The sequence below is a fragment of the Aphelocoma coerulescens genome, chromosome 2 (genome assembly GCF_041296385.1).
Source record: "Aphelocoma coerulescens isolate FSJ_1873_10779 chromosome 2, UR_Acoe_1.0, whole genome shotgun sequence".
Classification (NCBI taxonomy): Eukaryota; Metazoa; Chordata; class Aves; order Passeriformes; family Corvidae; genus Aphelocoma; species Aphelocoma coerulescens.
The window spans coordinates 48,379,127-48,395,135 of NC_091015.1; the positions used below are offsets into that span (position 1 = coordinate 48,379,127).

The following is a 16,009-nucleotide window of genomic DNA, read 5'->3' on the forward strand; positions in this document are numbered from 1 at the left end:
CCCGTTCATTACTTTACAGTGTTACAGTAACCATGTTTGGGATGAAAAATCAAAGAAAACTTTATGCTGTATGAAAAAATTGGTGAGGAAAAGGATGCTGTAGGCTACTTGTGCTGATATGAAGGCTGCTCTGTGTTTCTGAGCTCATGATCCTATGGTTAGATACAGATAATGAGTCAGAGCTGAATGCTTCCCATAGACGTACATTTTCCATAGCTCAACTGCTGGGGTGGTTTTATTAAGTTAAAAGCACACACAGACATACACCAACGAATAGACAGTCTTGAGGGAATAGGGAGGGCCCTAAGAGCATTTCATGTGTTTGAGAGTCTGCTTAAGTAATGGCATTTTCCTAGCAAAAAAATTCATATATACTACTGGGATTTCTTTTATTCAGACATTTGCCTCCTTGTTACTTTTACATTTCCAGGAACTCAGAGAGAAAATAAAACATTACCAAACCTTTTACCGTGAGGATCCTGCTGGCCATCATATTGCTCACGTAACCAGATGTGGTGTCTATACTGTATAGGTTATATGAAATAAGCCCTCAGTCCAGCCTGTAATAGACTGGAGTGATACTGAATAGGGTACAGACACGCTCGTCACCATCAAGGTTTGACAGTACCTCAAAACCCTGTTAATTCAGATGCAGAAGAAAGCTGTCATCCCCATCTGCTCTCTCCCACTGCTCCATGGCCTTTCCTTCCTTTTCTAGGCAGAGACCCAGAGCAGGATTTGTACCTCTCATCCATGCTTCAATCTCTAATGGGTCTCTGCAAGCAGCAGGAGAAGCATTTCTGGCCCAGAGGGATGTTAACTCTTAAAAGAACTGGCCCCAGACCATCTCTCTTTTAATAAACCCAAACAGTTACTTAAATTTTCCTCTCTGTTAAACTGTTCCTCTGAAGCCATTTATCTAACAACCTTTTAGTACCACAAATGCATTTCTATTTTCAGTTCTATTTTCAGTTCTAGTGACTCTAATAGTTGCCAGGTCCAGAGCCAGTCTCAGAAAAAGAAGGCTTTCAGAAACCACCTTGTCCTTCCTGAGATACAAATCCATCTTACTACAGCTGGCCAGCAGCCTGAAGTATGTATTGCTGCTGCTGGAGCTAAGCACATTGTGGGTGGAAGGAAAGACAAGCAGTATTACCTGCTATGAACAGCACATGCTAGAATGTCCATCTCATAGCACTTAAGGAAACTGAATCCCAAAATATCCATATTTTATGGTTCTACATAGCATAACCCTCCCTGCCCATAACTTTGACTTGAAGCGATGAACTGAAACTTTGCAATAAAAGGTTCAAATGCCAGTGTTAAAACTTCATTTTCCAGACTTGCACAGAATCACAGAATATGCTGAGTTGGGAGGGACCAACAAGGACCATCAAGTCCAGCTCCTGTCCATACAGAACTAAAAGAGTTTGTATAGTTCATGTGGGTTCTTTGAATAGTTGTTCATAATTTGTTTACATGGATCCAAGTCAGATGCCAGGGGCACTGGGCTCTGACGCTTTCTGTGTTGTTTCAGACCTGGGGCCACTTAGTACACAGCTGGGACACAGCACAGCAGTCTATCACACTCTGTTGGCTCTTTATGGGGCGCTACGTTGCCTCCTGGGTTAGTATCCAGCTTGATTTGCTAATCCTCTGAGGCAAAGGAAGGAAAGGAAACATTGCCTGAGGCATGCAAGCCGAAGCAGCTGTGTGTGAGTGAAGACAGAAAGGTGGAGCTGGCAGCCAAGGGGTGTCACAGAGGGAGACCAGCACTGTGGTCACCTGGAGCTGGGGCTGGAGGCACACAGAGCCTGGGAGGATGCCAGCAGTAGTTACAAGCTGCAGGCCAAACAGCAGACTGAGGGGGTTACATCATTCTGTTGCTTTTGCCCAGACTGCCTTTGGAGGCTGTTTTAGAGACAGGTGGCATTTCATCCTTGCTGTGATCTATCAAAGTCACCCATCAAAATTCTGGCTACAGGGAAATTAAGGAATGAAACGTCATGAAGGGGAGTCAAGATTTCATCCATTGCTACCAGGATATCAATCTCCCTGCTTGCAGCAGCACTGTGACATTTTTTCCAGAATGTTGTGGGTGTGCTTGTAGGAATCCCCTAAAAGGGGGTAGAAGATGCTCAGCTGCCCATCTGGGTGCCCTGGTCTCACCACACAGCTGCTAAGCTCCTGATGCTACAGCAGAGCCTTAACAGGGACTGAAGCCACCCCTCTGAGTATGGGTATTTACAGAAAACTCCCCTGTCCAGAAGATACTGTGAGTTATATATTGAGTTAGTCCCTCTATATGCATATATGTAACTCCCACTAGTTTCACACAGAAGTAACAGGGATCTTGACCTACTAAGTGAGACAGGTCACAGCTACCTGTTGGTAAAAAAGATCTGGATGTGTGCTACTACCTCTTCTCTTTGCTTTATATGGTTTGAAGACGTGAAAAACCATGGCTGGCTTTGCTTGTGCATAAGGAAAGCTTTTTCTTTTTTTTCTTTCTAAATAAGAAGAAAGGAATCATAGCATTTCGGGTTTTTTTAACAGATAAACAGCTTCTTTGAATCTGTGTTTTACCTTCCAGAATTCACTTCTTTCAAATGCACCACTGAAAATGCTTTGTTATAAACCATGCAACAGTGTGAGTATTTTATTTGGGCTGATACAGATTGTGTTGCTTTATGCTACTACTACAATGTGAGCTGTGCTCTCCTTGTTGTGGGTTTTTGCATGTCCTGAGGTATTTTACCCTGTTTTAGAAGTTCATGGCAGAACCTTGATTGATTTGAAGGTGCAGAGGATTGCAGGATAATGAAAAATTACCGGAGGTTTTTGCAGAGGTCATGGGTCTATGAGCAATAACATACTCATCACTATTCATAAACTGTGAAATACAGCATACTGCTTTTCAAGGATTTAATTGCAGTTGGCATTATAGACCTATTGCTGCTGGCAGACATCTTGCTGAAATGGGGTGTTTCTGGGGATATCTGCCATGCGGTTCCTTCCCAGGAATCATTGTCATCCAGTTTCCAGCAGGGCTAAAAAGAAGCTATCTGCAGGTACAAGAAAATTTTACACTTTTCTTCTAGAGATGCATTTAAACTAGAGTATTAAATTTGAGCCTAGCTTCTGTTAGAGTGACTTTGGAGGTTCTGATGCCTGCCACTGAGGAGATGACAGCTGAAAGCTGTTTTGATGCATGAGCTTGGGTCTGGGCAAGTCTATGTACAAAAATATGTGGAAGTCATAACCCAATGTGCAGAAGATCCTCCTCTCATATTATCAGGCCTTCTGAAGGGATGGTTTCCCAACATGTTTCACTTCAGTCAATGCTAGTTTTCTTTGTTGTCTCTTTCTTTCTTTCTTTCTATTCATCTCCTTGTGAACGCTACTTGTTCAACAGATTAACCAGAGTTGTTTGTTGCTTTGAAAGTATATGAAAAACTGAAAGTCGCCTGGGGTCACCCAGTTTAAATGTAGACCTCCTTGGTATTGCTTTGATGACCCTGAAGGGTGGCATAACTAAATGCAAAGTTAGGCATGACTTGCACTCCCTCCTCTGCTGGCAGAAATGCTGCATGAACATGATGATTTGAATAGGCTGGATCAGGCAAGAGTGAGGAACAAATGCAGAACAATAACTCCACAAACAAGGTCCTGTTGGCAGAGAGATGCAGTTTGTGGTGAATCTTTGGGGAAGCATGAATATTTCCAATAAACAAATGGGCCATAATCTTTGAGAGTCGGCAGAGGAGGAAGGAAAGTGCTGTCAGCTGTAGTCATGTTCAATTAGTGTTGTAAAAGTGACATTTGCTCAGTGTATTCTTCTTAGGATCAGTGCTGAAAATACAGTTCATCTATTAGCATATCTGACAAGCCACAGTGTTTAGCCCAGTCTCCCAACATCTTGCCCAGGAGAATACGTCAGTCTGTTCACTGAGATATTTTTCAGCCTATTTTTATACCATTACTGAGAAAATGGTCATATTTCAAACAGTGAAATTTCAGAATATGCAGAGCACTGCCTGTCATGTCAGCCATGGATGGGTGGTTCACTCATCAGCTAGTGTAGGATGGCACAGCTTGTGCCACAGCTATGAAGTAACTTGTGATGGGTAGAAAGGAGAAGCTTTCTTCCTATTCAGAGGTTTATTCATAAAAAAAGAGATATAATCAAATAAGAAATCTCTTCTGTCCTTTAGAAAGTCTACTGCCACATAAACAGTTAAAATGACCTCCTTGTGCAGGACTTCTGAAGTTCTCACCCAGCTGATACACTCAAGCTTTCCTGGAAAATACATTTTTTTTTACTGCAGAATTTCTGTGTTTAGCCAGGTGAAAAATAAAAACATTGTTTGAGCTCTTTGGAAAAGTATGGTTGAGATTTGAACCAGATAGAAGGGGAAAATTGCTGAACTGCATGGTGATATGACATGAAGGCAATGGGAACATGTAAAGTTGCTGTGTCATGACTGCAGCAACAAAAGTATTTTAAGGGGGTGATTTCTGCTAATTGCCTTGAGCCCTTTGCTTGTATCTGGTGTCCCTTACCAGTGTTCCAACAAGATCTTTTCTATTTTGGATTTTGTTCTGTAGGGAGAGATTAGTGTCTTCATGTTATTTGGAAAGCACCACGCCTGGGACTGGGCAGCCAATAATGAGTAAATAACTCATGTATTTTGGGAGCCTGTAACAGTAGCTGTGTGGAAAATGGCAAGTCTCTCTGGCTTGCACTGCTGTCTGCGTGTGCTGAGAGAGTGTCTGTACACAGCACCTGTCTCTCTGGCTAATGTGACCACCAGTGACTGTGCAGATTGCGCAGAGTGAACTGTACAAAATCAGGAGTGAACTGCTGGGAAATAAGCGAGCATTTCACACAAAGCAGATCTGAGAAGACCTTGTGGCCTCTGCAGCCACCAAAGCTGGTGTGTTGTGCTTCTCTGTCCCCATTTTCAGCACTGGCCACAACAGTACAATAGCATCCTGACTTGCTGGGTCAGGATATGCTGCTCTCCTGCACAACAAGGGTTATAAAATGCTGGTTTTTCCGCCCTTTCATCATGTCTGGACAATAGTCTCCCAGTCTTCTTTCAGGGGCTCCTTTTGTGCCCCATTTCCCATTCCTTCCACTCAGGAAACCCTGATTCACCACCCATACAGCCAGCCTGAGGAAGGACATTAAGATGAAAGTATGATACCATCAACTAAGCCAAAAATCTCCTGACATAGTTTATCTAACAGAATTGTCTGTGCCTTCAACCTCCTGCTGCCAATGTCATAATTTCTTTACTTTCAGCAACGTGAGGATGCTAAAGGCAAGTGCTTAAACTGGGTCACTTGATTACCATCACCTTCAAAAATTCAAAGGTGTGGGAAGGCAGTGCTTCCAGTTCAACGCTGTACCTGGGGCAGGCAGCAGATATCTTTGTTGTACTGGGCTGTAAAACGAGTTTTTCCTTGGTTCAAACTTGTAAGGGTTATTTTGGGGTTTTTTTTAAGTTTGATTTATTTTGAATTTAAAAGTAATTCTTGACAATTTGAGGGAAAAAAAGGCACATTCCCCAAATCCCATGCTGCATTAGTTCAGCATGTATATTAAAAATTTTCCTTTTACAGAGGGCTGGAAGGTTAGGAATAGGAATAGTTCTGCTAGGATTGGCTATGGGAAATGGGAAAGGCTAAGAGGCTCATTGCCTGATATGCTTAAAAAAAGGCTGACTGCCCAGTACCAAACACTGGAATGGATGGTGAACAGCAGCCCCTGCCACCAGAGGGAAGCAGACTCTCTGATCTTTTGGCTCTTCAGCATCTCCTCCGACTTGAAGTCCATGAGAAAAATCTATGTGTAACGTGGTTTTACTGGGATATATTTTGCTTCTAACACATTGCCTACATTGCCCTAATCCCTTAATCCCAGTTTAGTTACTTAGGGGAAGGCTTCTAATTTCAGGGGCTGACAAGTCTCCTAGTACAAAAGGCACACTGCTGCTGACACATTTGTAGTCATGATCTGGCCACACAACCTTAGTTTTTTCCCTGGTCTGGTACACAAGTAGTGCCTGCTGGCCAATTGCTGTTAGCATTTAGTATTAACACTGCAGTTAGAGTGAACTTTCCCAGAGCCCATCTATGCTAGGTTCCCAGTTACAGGAATTCAGACCACTTCTGGTCCTTTAATCCTTGTACTCAGCTTTTCTCACGTCCTCTGTGGATGTTCTTCTTTCACCTTCACCACACAGAACTGCAGATAGAAACTGGTTTTCCCACCACTTTGGATATTCAGTCATCTTTTGGTGTATTAATGCTGGTTCTTACAGAAGCCTTGCTGAAGTTTTAGAAAAATCTTCCTTTTCCTTTTGAACTTCTTGATGCTTTATGTGAACTCTTACAACTAAAGCAGATTTTGATCTGTGGCACAATATTTAAATAGAAACTTGCTGCAGGGTATTATTTTGGTTTATTTTGTGCAACAACAAAAAGTATTCTGGCAATTCCCACACTGCAGAATTTGCAGGATGAGACAAAAACTAATTACTCTAAGTAATACAGCCACTGTACACATCGGTTTTATAAAAAGAAGAAATAACCATCAGATTAAGACACTGAGCTCATCTAGAGTTACTGCAGTCAGAGAATTCAATTCAACAGAGACATTTCTCATGCAGCACAACACACACTTTCTGAAAATATAAATCACAACAAATGAACTAGGGAAGGCACAGCACTGACACACATAAAATTACAGAACAAAAGAAATCTCTCTTGGTTTTCTTTGATTACAAAAAGCTGAAAGGCAAAGATTTGTTTATCTCATTGCACAGGGATACAGCAAGATTAATCTATCAGGCCTTTACGCTCAGGGCTGTTTCATGTTTGTGGTCATGGCACACTAAGATTTTAGGCACACTATTATTTCTTATAAATACTTGTTAGGGACCTATGGTTGTACTCTGGTAAGATCAACACACAAGGAACTCGGCAGTGATTGACTTGAACAGTAAATACCTGTGGGGACAACCTCAAAAAAAAAAAGTTCCCATCAGAAGCTGATTTGGAGGCTCAGAAGCTTTTGTAGCTTCTGAAGAAGTCTTGCAGAGTAAGTTTTAAAGCTTTTTTTGGTTCAAGTGGCAATAGTTAGTGGTTCAAAACATGGCTCAAGGCAGCAATTTCATTTCTCTGGATTTCAGCAGGAGAAAAATGTAATAGTTCATGTAGTTGTACTTGACTTGCAATTGAAAAGGAGCTTGCATGCTCTAAATGTATTTCAAATGCCGAGACAAAGCAGATGTGTTCTTATAAACAGCTTTGTAAAGTCAGGTAATCTGTTCTCTGTATGTATTACAACCCTCCTGGTCTCATAAGTCATGAGATATGCATAGAGAGTAGTTTATAATGTGAACATTCAGAACTTATGTGTCAGATATTTACAGGTTGGCACATTTTTTTAAAAAAATTGATGTATTAATTTCTTGTATCTGTTTCAACTCTCTTAATCTGAGAGACAGATTTTAAAGGAATTCCAGATGTAAAGCAAACAGTAAAAACTCTGAAGACTTTTAGGCACCTAACTTTTTATGGAAATGTCCAATGGTATTTCCAAAACACTAGGTCTGTTTGGCACCTAATATACATTACTTCTCAAAATTATATAGTCGTATACCCTGCATAGGCTTTTTTACAAACCTTATTTGATACTTATCTGCACCTTTAAGTATCTAAATGCCTTTGTAAATCTGGGTTCAAACACTTTAATACTATCTCAGAACTTGATAAGGAGAGTTTTGCCTAAGAAAGCATTTCAGTATTCAGCCTTGGAATTAATCAGGTGCAAGCCAGGAAGTTTAGGTTCTAAATAATCCTTCCAAAAATTAATATCTAAATGTACTCTGTGAGTGCTTAGTCCCATATACTGTAATACAACAAGGCAAAGATATACTAGACATCTTTTCAGCAACTCAGTTATTTTTTCTTTTAACAAAGGGAAATAGATCAACTTCAGCCTAAGTCAACTGAGAAACTAGTGTCAGATTTTGTTTAACTGGAGTGAAGTTCCCAAAAATGGCTACATAGAAACATACTTCAAGGAGAAATCTTTTTTATATTACATTTTCTTTCAGACACTTTAGTGAAAGTTTAATGTAAAAATCTTGTACTGCCATCCAGTTTGCTAGAAAGTGCTTTGGAGAGATACTTACTTTTTAGGACTTTTTCTTTGCTCAAAGAAGTACTTGAAAACCAGCACATCTCAAATGCAAAGCTATAGAAAAGTAACCTCAGTTTTCTAAATGAGGAAAAAGATCAGAGTTCTTGCTGTTTATCTTGCTTGCTCTGTAGCATCTAATTTTCTAGTTGATATCAGAAAAAAAGCAAAAACAAAAATCAATTTTAGAAGTGAAGGAAGACGTTGAAAGGAATACTGCAATATGTTAAGACCATAATGACCCCAGATCTCTTTGTCTTTCCAAATGCTATTATTTTCAAAACTACACAGATTGCAGCATGAATTAAAAAAATAAAGTGGGACATACACATGCCTTTATGACCTCTTGCTGTTTTCTACAGAAACAAATAAAGGTCAGAATCTTCTTTTGATACATAAGTTATGGATTAAGTGCCAGACAGGTAGCCTTTATATAATATTTACATGTTTAATGACAGAGATATCTAAAATTAGCCATCTTGCTCTTCCCTGTAGAAACCCACACACTTTCTTCCTGTCTGTAGTATTTACTCCAGTATATAGTCTAGGCTCTTGAAAGATTGCTAATAAATACAGGTGCCCAAGAACAGAAACAGAGAATAAATGAACAAGTCTAATCATGGTTGTGGTGGTGACAGCCTCTAAGTAAAACTGATTTTGCTAGCCCCCAAAAACCAGGGACAAAGAGGAGCACTGTCCAAGAAGGCGGGACCCTACCTGCGCTTAGTTGAGTTTGCATGGTCACAGTGGACAACAGGTAGTTAAAATGAGGAGTTATACCTTCTCGTTTTGTAGAAAACTAACTTGTGAAACAGTGGATTTAACTTTTGACTATGAACTTAGCTAAGGAATATTTTGACATCATACTTAGTGTCTTGAGCATGCTGAACTGGAATGTCATGCAGCTACCTGGTTGCATGTATTAAATCCACTTACCAGCCATTCTTACAGACAAAAATCTATATATATTATCTCACAAACACCACTGCTCCTGTAGAATCCATATTTCCATAGGAGCTCACTGAAATATAGGCACCCAACGACATTTCATAGAAAATAAAAAAATCATCAGGTTAAATAAAAAAACTTTTCTAGTCACTGGACCAAAGCCAGAGGCATTTGCAGTGTGTGGGATAAAATCAGAGCAGCCTGGAAGTTATTCTGTGAGAAATTTGAGGACGAAACTGAAAATGCAAGTTGACCAGCAACTGCTTGTCATGATGGGAAGGGAACTTTGGCATTGTGACATGAATTCAGTCAAAATTAGTGAAGTATTTATAGTAATGATAAAAGTGGTTGTAACTTGACTAGTTGTCTCCTAGGATCATGAAGGATAGTTTTCCCTCCCATTGTGGGTACACATTTTTTTGTTTTGTTTTCCCTGTTCCCCTTCAGGTTCTCATAAAACCTACAATATGTGAATATCAAAATCTTGTTTGTTTCAGCTGGTATAAATGATCTCATTTTTCATCTTGTTTGCTAATAGGCTAGAACTTTCTGCATATGCCACAACAGAGACAATCTTCTTTGTGAAATGAGCAACATTAATTCTGATCATTTCCTGAAGCAGCAGAGCTTTTCACAGGAGCATTATTTTTAAGTGCTGTTACTGGAATTACTCAGGAGAACTTAGTTTAAATTAGTGATGCTTAAATTAATTAAAGAGAGCGGCCTGTGAATTTTCCCATCTGAGTTAGGATTCAAGATTTTATTTGTGAAGGGGGTTTTTTTTGTGTGTTTATTTTCAGCAGCAGCAAATTTGAAGAAAATCTGATTTGAATGTTGTCTGCTGCATAGGAGATTACATTAACATTTCAATTAAAAATTACATGCAGGCAATTGCTCATTTATCCTGAGATTCCATATATCTTAGTCTTGTGTAACTCAGCATAGACCAGCTACAATCAGTGACATTGCAGTACTTGCATGGGCAAGATCCTAGAGAGGACATATTCGGTAGTGAGAAAAGGGCACGGGAAGTTTGGACACCTGCCTCCTTTTTTGAGTAGTGCCCTCATTGCACTGGGCCTTCATGGAACAAAGCAGGAGGAGATGCACTTCATGGAGCAAATGCATGACTGATGAGTCATTTGAAAGTGCATGAGCTAATTCAGCTTCCACTGACTTCAGGTGGATGGGTTAAATGCAAGAATGAAAAGTACAGCATCTATTTTGAAACATTAATTAATTTATCTAAAGTTGTCTGCTGTGTCTGGGTGCAATAGAGATCAGTGGTCTTTAGGTCTCTAGCTAGCATAGGACTTGTAGCTTGGCAGTGGACAAAGTCTTGGTGTCCCCATTGCAATGTCAGCTCTGGGTAACAAACGCAGTATCAGCTGCTTGTACGTTAAGAGAAAATTCTGGTTCCAACAGAAATGGCCATGTAGCCCTCACAGAGTCCAGCAATTGAGAGCGGGCAGAATCCCACCAAGCTTTGTTACCCCTGTTTGCTCTTTCCTTGCTTCAGGCTGTAGCCCAGCCTTGGCTTGGAGCACTCATGCTCTGCTTCCCTCAGGACAGCTGTTGGAGCCTGGGCTAGAGGAAGCTCCTGCCAGCTTGAGCTGTGCTGGCCAGGCAGAGCCACAGGCAGGCTCTTCTCTAAAGAGCACTTGGATTTGGGCTGAGCTATGTCACAGGCACCTTAAGCTCTGGATGCTACATTTATCAAGTTTTCAGCTCAGACTCCTTTGAGCCAGAGCCAGCATGGTCCAAATCTTTGCTCAGAGACCAAGGCAGACTACTGTTGAACAAAAACAAAGTCAACTACATCTCAGATAAATTGTCTTCCCAAAGCAGTAACTCATGAATAGCTTACAGCAAGTCCCGTGTCATGCCCTTTCCTAGCAGCATTTACATTGCTGGACAGGCATGAGATCAAATGGAAGTTCAGGCAGGAGCTGCTAAGGAAGAATATTACTGCAGATGACGTATGGATAGTGAGAGGCAGTTTACAAAATGTTATGGAAATGTTTCCAAACATAAGCTCATGAAATTTTGTTCTGAAATTTGTAAAGCAGCCTTCTAAAAAAAAAGTCATCTTTGCAGTGAAGGTCAAGTTGGCTCGAGCTGACATTTATTTAAATAGCATGAGTTGCTATCCCTTCTCTCTATCTCTCACTCTTTTTTTCCCCTTCTTTTTTTAAATAATCAAATCCCTTTGAGAGAAATGGAGGGGTTAAAATTTTTACTTTAGGGAAGCTGTTGGATTGACAAAGCCTACCCATTAAACCTAATTTATTTAATAGAGATCCCAAAGGCTTTGCAGAATGAAATAAATCAGAAGCTCTTCCAAAGGAATGGTGTTGGACTCCTGGGATGTATGTATGTGTATTAAACATTTTCCATTCATAAGAAACCATTCCTTCTGAAGACTTTGTTTTTTGCTTGCTGACTGTGACATAATTTTCTTTATTAACATAGGTGGTGCAAACCCCTGTGAAAATAATACAGGAATGTTGAAGATGTTAGGCTAGCATGATGAACTAAAAATGGAGTAATCCTGTTTTACGCAATCCCACTGCTCCTCTGAAAAGCAATTAGATTTCTGATTGTAACTGATTTAATGGTAAGATTGTCAGTTTTCAAGTCCAGTTTTTTTGTGATCTCTCCTCTCAGATAAGAACACAAGAAAGAGTGAAGAGGGCTTGCTTCATATAAAGTGTTATCTGTAGAAGCAAAAATAAAACCCACCTCCAACCATTACAGATGTGTTTATTCCTTTGAAATTTCTTTCAGGGGCTTGGCATCTCTGATGAATAAGAAAGGCAGTTTGAACATGTATCTCCACATTTAATTCCTCAGTGCATCCGCTTTAGCAGCAATCATTACAATGGGGTTGACACATCTCTGAACCTGAGAGGTGTTGTCAGAATACGGAGGAAAGAGCACGCAAGATGAAGTCAGAGCATTTGTTCCTTGACAGCTCAGAGACACTGGCAGCCAGATAGGGCTGGGAAAAAAGAGAAGGCACTATAGTTCCTCCTCACTGATCTGAAGCCTGCAAATAGATCTCATTTCAGACATAAACATGCCGAGCAGTATGGTTTCCTCAGAGGTTGTTGCAGGAATGAAGCATACTTATGCCTTCTCTGAAGGTTTATGTTTCATGACCCCATTTTAATGACTGTTTTTTCCTAACACTCGCTCCCTGCAAAGATTCACAGTCAAGTAACCCATTTATGTTATGAATGAGAGGGTTTTTGGGGGGATTCAAACTGAAATTTATCTCCTTATCCTTACAGCTTGAAAAAAATAAAGTTTAATGTCTGAATTGCTACTGAATAATTAGATTTTACATTCATCAAGGAAGGTAAAACCCATTTGACATGCTTACTTTTTAGATTATTAACATATATAACTTCGTGTCTGTAGGTCTTTTATACTACAGCTGAAAGTATGCCTAGATTACTTTCAAGTAACTCGCCTTGTATCAGTATCAAAAATGTCACAATAATGTCACCATCGGAAAATATTTTGAAAGCTCAATATTAGAAGCCCAGTAGTTTCTACTCTCTTTCTTTTTCTTTCTTTTTTTTTTTTTTCCTAGAAATGCAAGGTCAGTGAATTTGAATGTTATAAATATTCAAGCTGTGATGTGTTTATGCTTTTGTATCCAACTACTACAATGGCATGCACAGAGATGCATCCATTCTCAGCTGTTTTCCAAGCCAGAAAGCTTGTGCTATAGTATGACATAGTTAGTCTTTGGAAAAGAGAGATTCCAATATTCAGTGATTAAAATTTTAGAAGTCTTCTTTCTTCTCTGCTATAAACCTAAAAAGGTTGTTCAGGACTGCTCCTTCTGCAGCTGGTATCCCAGTGTCTGTTCTACTTATGGTGCTATTTATAACGAGTAATAGTGTCTTACAGAACCCTACCCCCAAGTTATTGCAGAGAAAAGCATGAAGAAGGGGCAAAGATGAAACCCAGCCACTTGTCTGCCTAATCCAGACAGAACATGTCTTTGCCTGTGAAGAGACATATCAAATAGGACATTGGCTCAGCCAAAACTGGAGAGCTGTGTTGCTGTCACTAGTACACATGGCATAACGTGGACTAAGGTTGTTTGCTGGTAGACCACAGGCTTCTGTGGGTTCAGATTTGTGAAGTGAGTCTTTTCCTTCCACCTCTGGGATGAGGCCAGCTTTTGGATGCAGTTGGTAGCAAGGAGAGATCAATTGCCTGGGTGCCAGGCACCCTGCCATACAGCTGCCCACATGCCAGAGCAATTCTTCACAGCACAGGTCTCCTGAGAGGCAATTCAGCTGGCATCACTGAAGATAGAGACAAGGTGTCCAATCACAACTCTTTGGTATTTTAATTCTGCAGTCCTCATTCTGTCTCCTAATCATACATGGGTATTATTTAGATTCACAGTTTCAAAACACATCTCTATATGTCCAGCTCCAAAAATAGGTCAAAACACCCATCCCAGCACCAGTAATATAAATTCATAGGGTAAGCATAGAAGAAAGGCACCCATAAACATACATCCTGCAGCCCATCCTGCCTGACTTGCAAGAGGGAAAGTGAGTGCAGAGCAGGATGCCTCAAACAGTAACAAAGCTCATGGCTGAGAGCAAGATCTAAACCTACGACAGAGGATTTCGAGCCAGCACCTCCCTTTATGAATCTGCTTGTCTCCCCAGTGGCACTAGGATGTGGAAGAGCAGGGCATTTCTCAAATTCCAAACCATTTAGGGCATACAAGGTTAAAGATGGCCTCTTTAGTCCCATCAAGAAGGTTGTTGGAAACAATCAGTGGTTTTGGAGCATTTGTACAAAGCATTTTCAATAGCTGCTCTGTGTAAGAAAGGGGCTAAGCATCACTTCAACTACACTGGCAAGCTCTAGCCCTGGTGCTGATGGGTGGCACTAATGACTAAAAAAAAAAAGGCTGTTCTATTTGCTCTAAGATTAAGAAAAAGAATCTTTTTGAACAACAGTTCTAAACTCCAGTCTACTTCTTAATACCATGCTCTTATGGTTGGAAGATGATTAGCTAGTATTCCCATGCATTTTATTTAACATTTATTTACTCCCAGACTTGAATAACTTAATCATAATAAAAATAGATTTATTGGTCTGTTTCTCCTTCTAGCCCAGTTAGGGAGAGCTCAGAATTTTATAGAAATTTGAGAAGCAGAAGCTGAATAATAACAGCTAATCTCTGTTCATTGTGATACAGCCCAGAACAGCTTCAAATGATGGCCAAGCTCTGTTATCATCCTAGATTGCATGAAAATTAGAGATTTCTTTGAAGTACCTCCTCTGCAGTACAGACCCATTTTCATTTCCTAGTTAGTCCTCTTCTCCCATATGATCAAACTCCCATGACTTGTTATAGATGCAGAATAGCTATTCCTGGTCCTATGTTCACTTAGAGGGAAAAATTGTGGACTATCACAACATCTCTTTTAACAGGGCCAAAAAAGTCTGAGGTTGCCACAGGTAATTCCAAGTGTTCCTTCATTTATGCTGATTTTACTAAAATGTAAGTTTAAAAAATATGGTATATACAAACCCAATATTAATGACGAGGCCATAAGTGCTTTTTGGGGTTATCTATATAACCGTGTCTATAATTATCAATGAGTCCACAGAGCACAACACGTGTTAAATATGGGGAGTGTCCAGTCTACAGGAGAAATAGTCAAAATGCAATAATCCTTGTTAAACTGGTGGAGGGTCACACTCTTTCAGCAGCCTTTGTGGACTTCATGTCATGTAAGACACTACAGCATAAGGTATTCCTTCCCAGGTCATACACTTGTCCTATGCAAGTGTATCCCCAAGCTACTGTTTCTCAATCATTCTATCTTCTCTCCAACAGTGCATTTTTCTTGTCCCACCACTATCTGCTCTCCTATTCCCAGGAAACTGAAATAAATACAGTTTGAGAGACTAAATTTCAGTAGAAACAGTGCCTGGAAAAATCTCAAGGGTGATACCACCCATCCTGCAAGCGCTGGTAGTAAGTCATGGCAATTAAAGTGTTGCTTCTTAATGAAAGTGATAGATAGTAGCCCTGGTTTTATTACATCCCTTGCTGCTTTTTGAAGGGAATTAGACAACTCTAAAAATAGATATAATTGCCAGGCAATTGCAAAGGAGCCTGTTTGTGAATGCCGAAGAGATTTAAAGGTAGGTGCATTTTGAAAACATTCAGGTGGAGTACCTGAGCTTTCCTTCATCCCACACATTGTTTGGGGGGATGCAAGAGAAGAGAGTGTCCACCCATGATGAAGTACAGTTCTGCCAGCAATCCACAGCAAAAGGGACAGTCAGATATGCAGACAGTAGAAATGGGGCTGTTTCATAAAACATATGCCACCTGTATCAATACAGAATTCTCCTCCAAAACAAAAATTGCAGTGGTTTTGTGCATGTGGTTCAGTGCTTATGAAAGTTACCAGTTGCAGATACTGGTATAGACTGTCACAGCTTTCCTGAAAGTGGCTGAACTTAGACAGTTTAATAATTGCCTATTTTTTCCAGAGAAGTGAAAGAAAATGTGCAGTCTTGCTACCTCATTTTGCTCCAACTTGATCCCAATATTGAGAAGTGACCATCTTGTTCCAAAAGACAAAATGCTTCCCTTGTCCCACTGTGCCTGCTGCCCTTACGACAATCAGCTGCTGATGACTTAGAGGCAACAGACAGGATTTGCTAGACCATGAGGATTAATGAAAGCTTGGGTGCTGCTGATGGCATGGGAGCCAGGGCAGCTCAAGTGCAAAGTCTGCCCAGGAATATTTAGGCAGTTAGCACATGCATACTTTGTAGTAGCCACAAATT

At 40.3% G+C, this 16,009-nt stretch overlaps 1 protein-coding gene across 1 annotated transcript in view; it reads left to right on the top strand.

The window, feature by feature from the left end:
* Positions 1 to 16,009, top strand: part of LRRC3B (leucine rich repeat containing 3B) — a 148,768-nt gene that overhangs the window by 68,597 nt on the left and 64,162 nt on the right. The gene's annotated exons all lie outside the window — the stretch shown is intronic.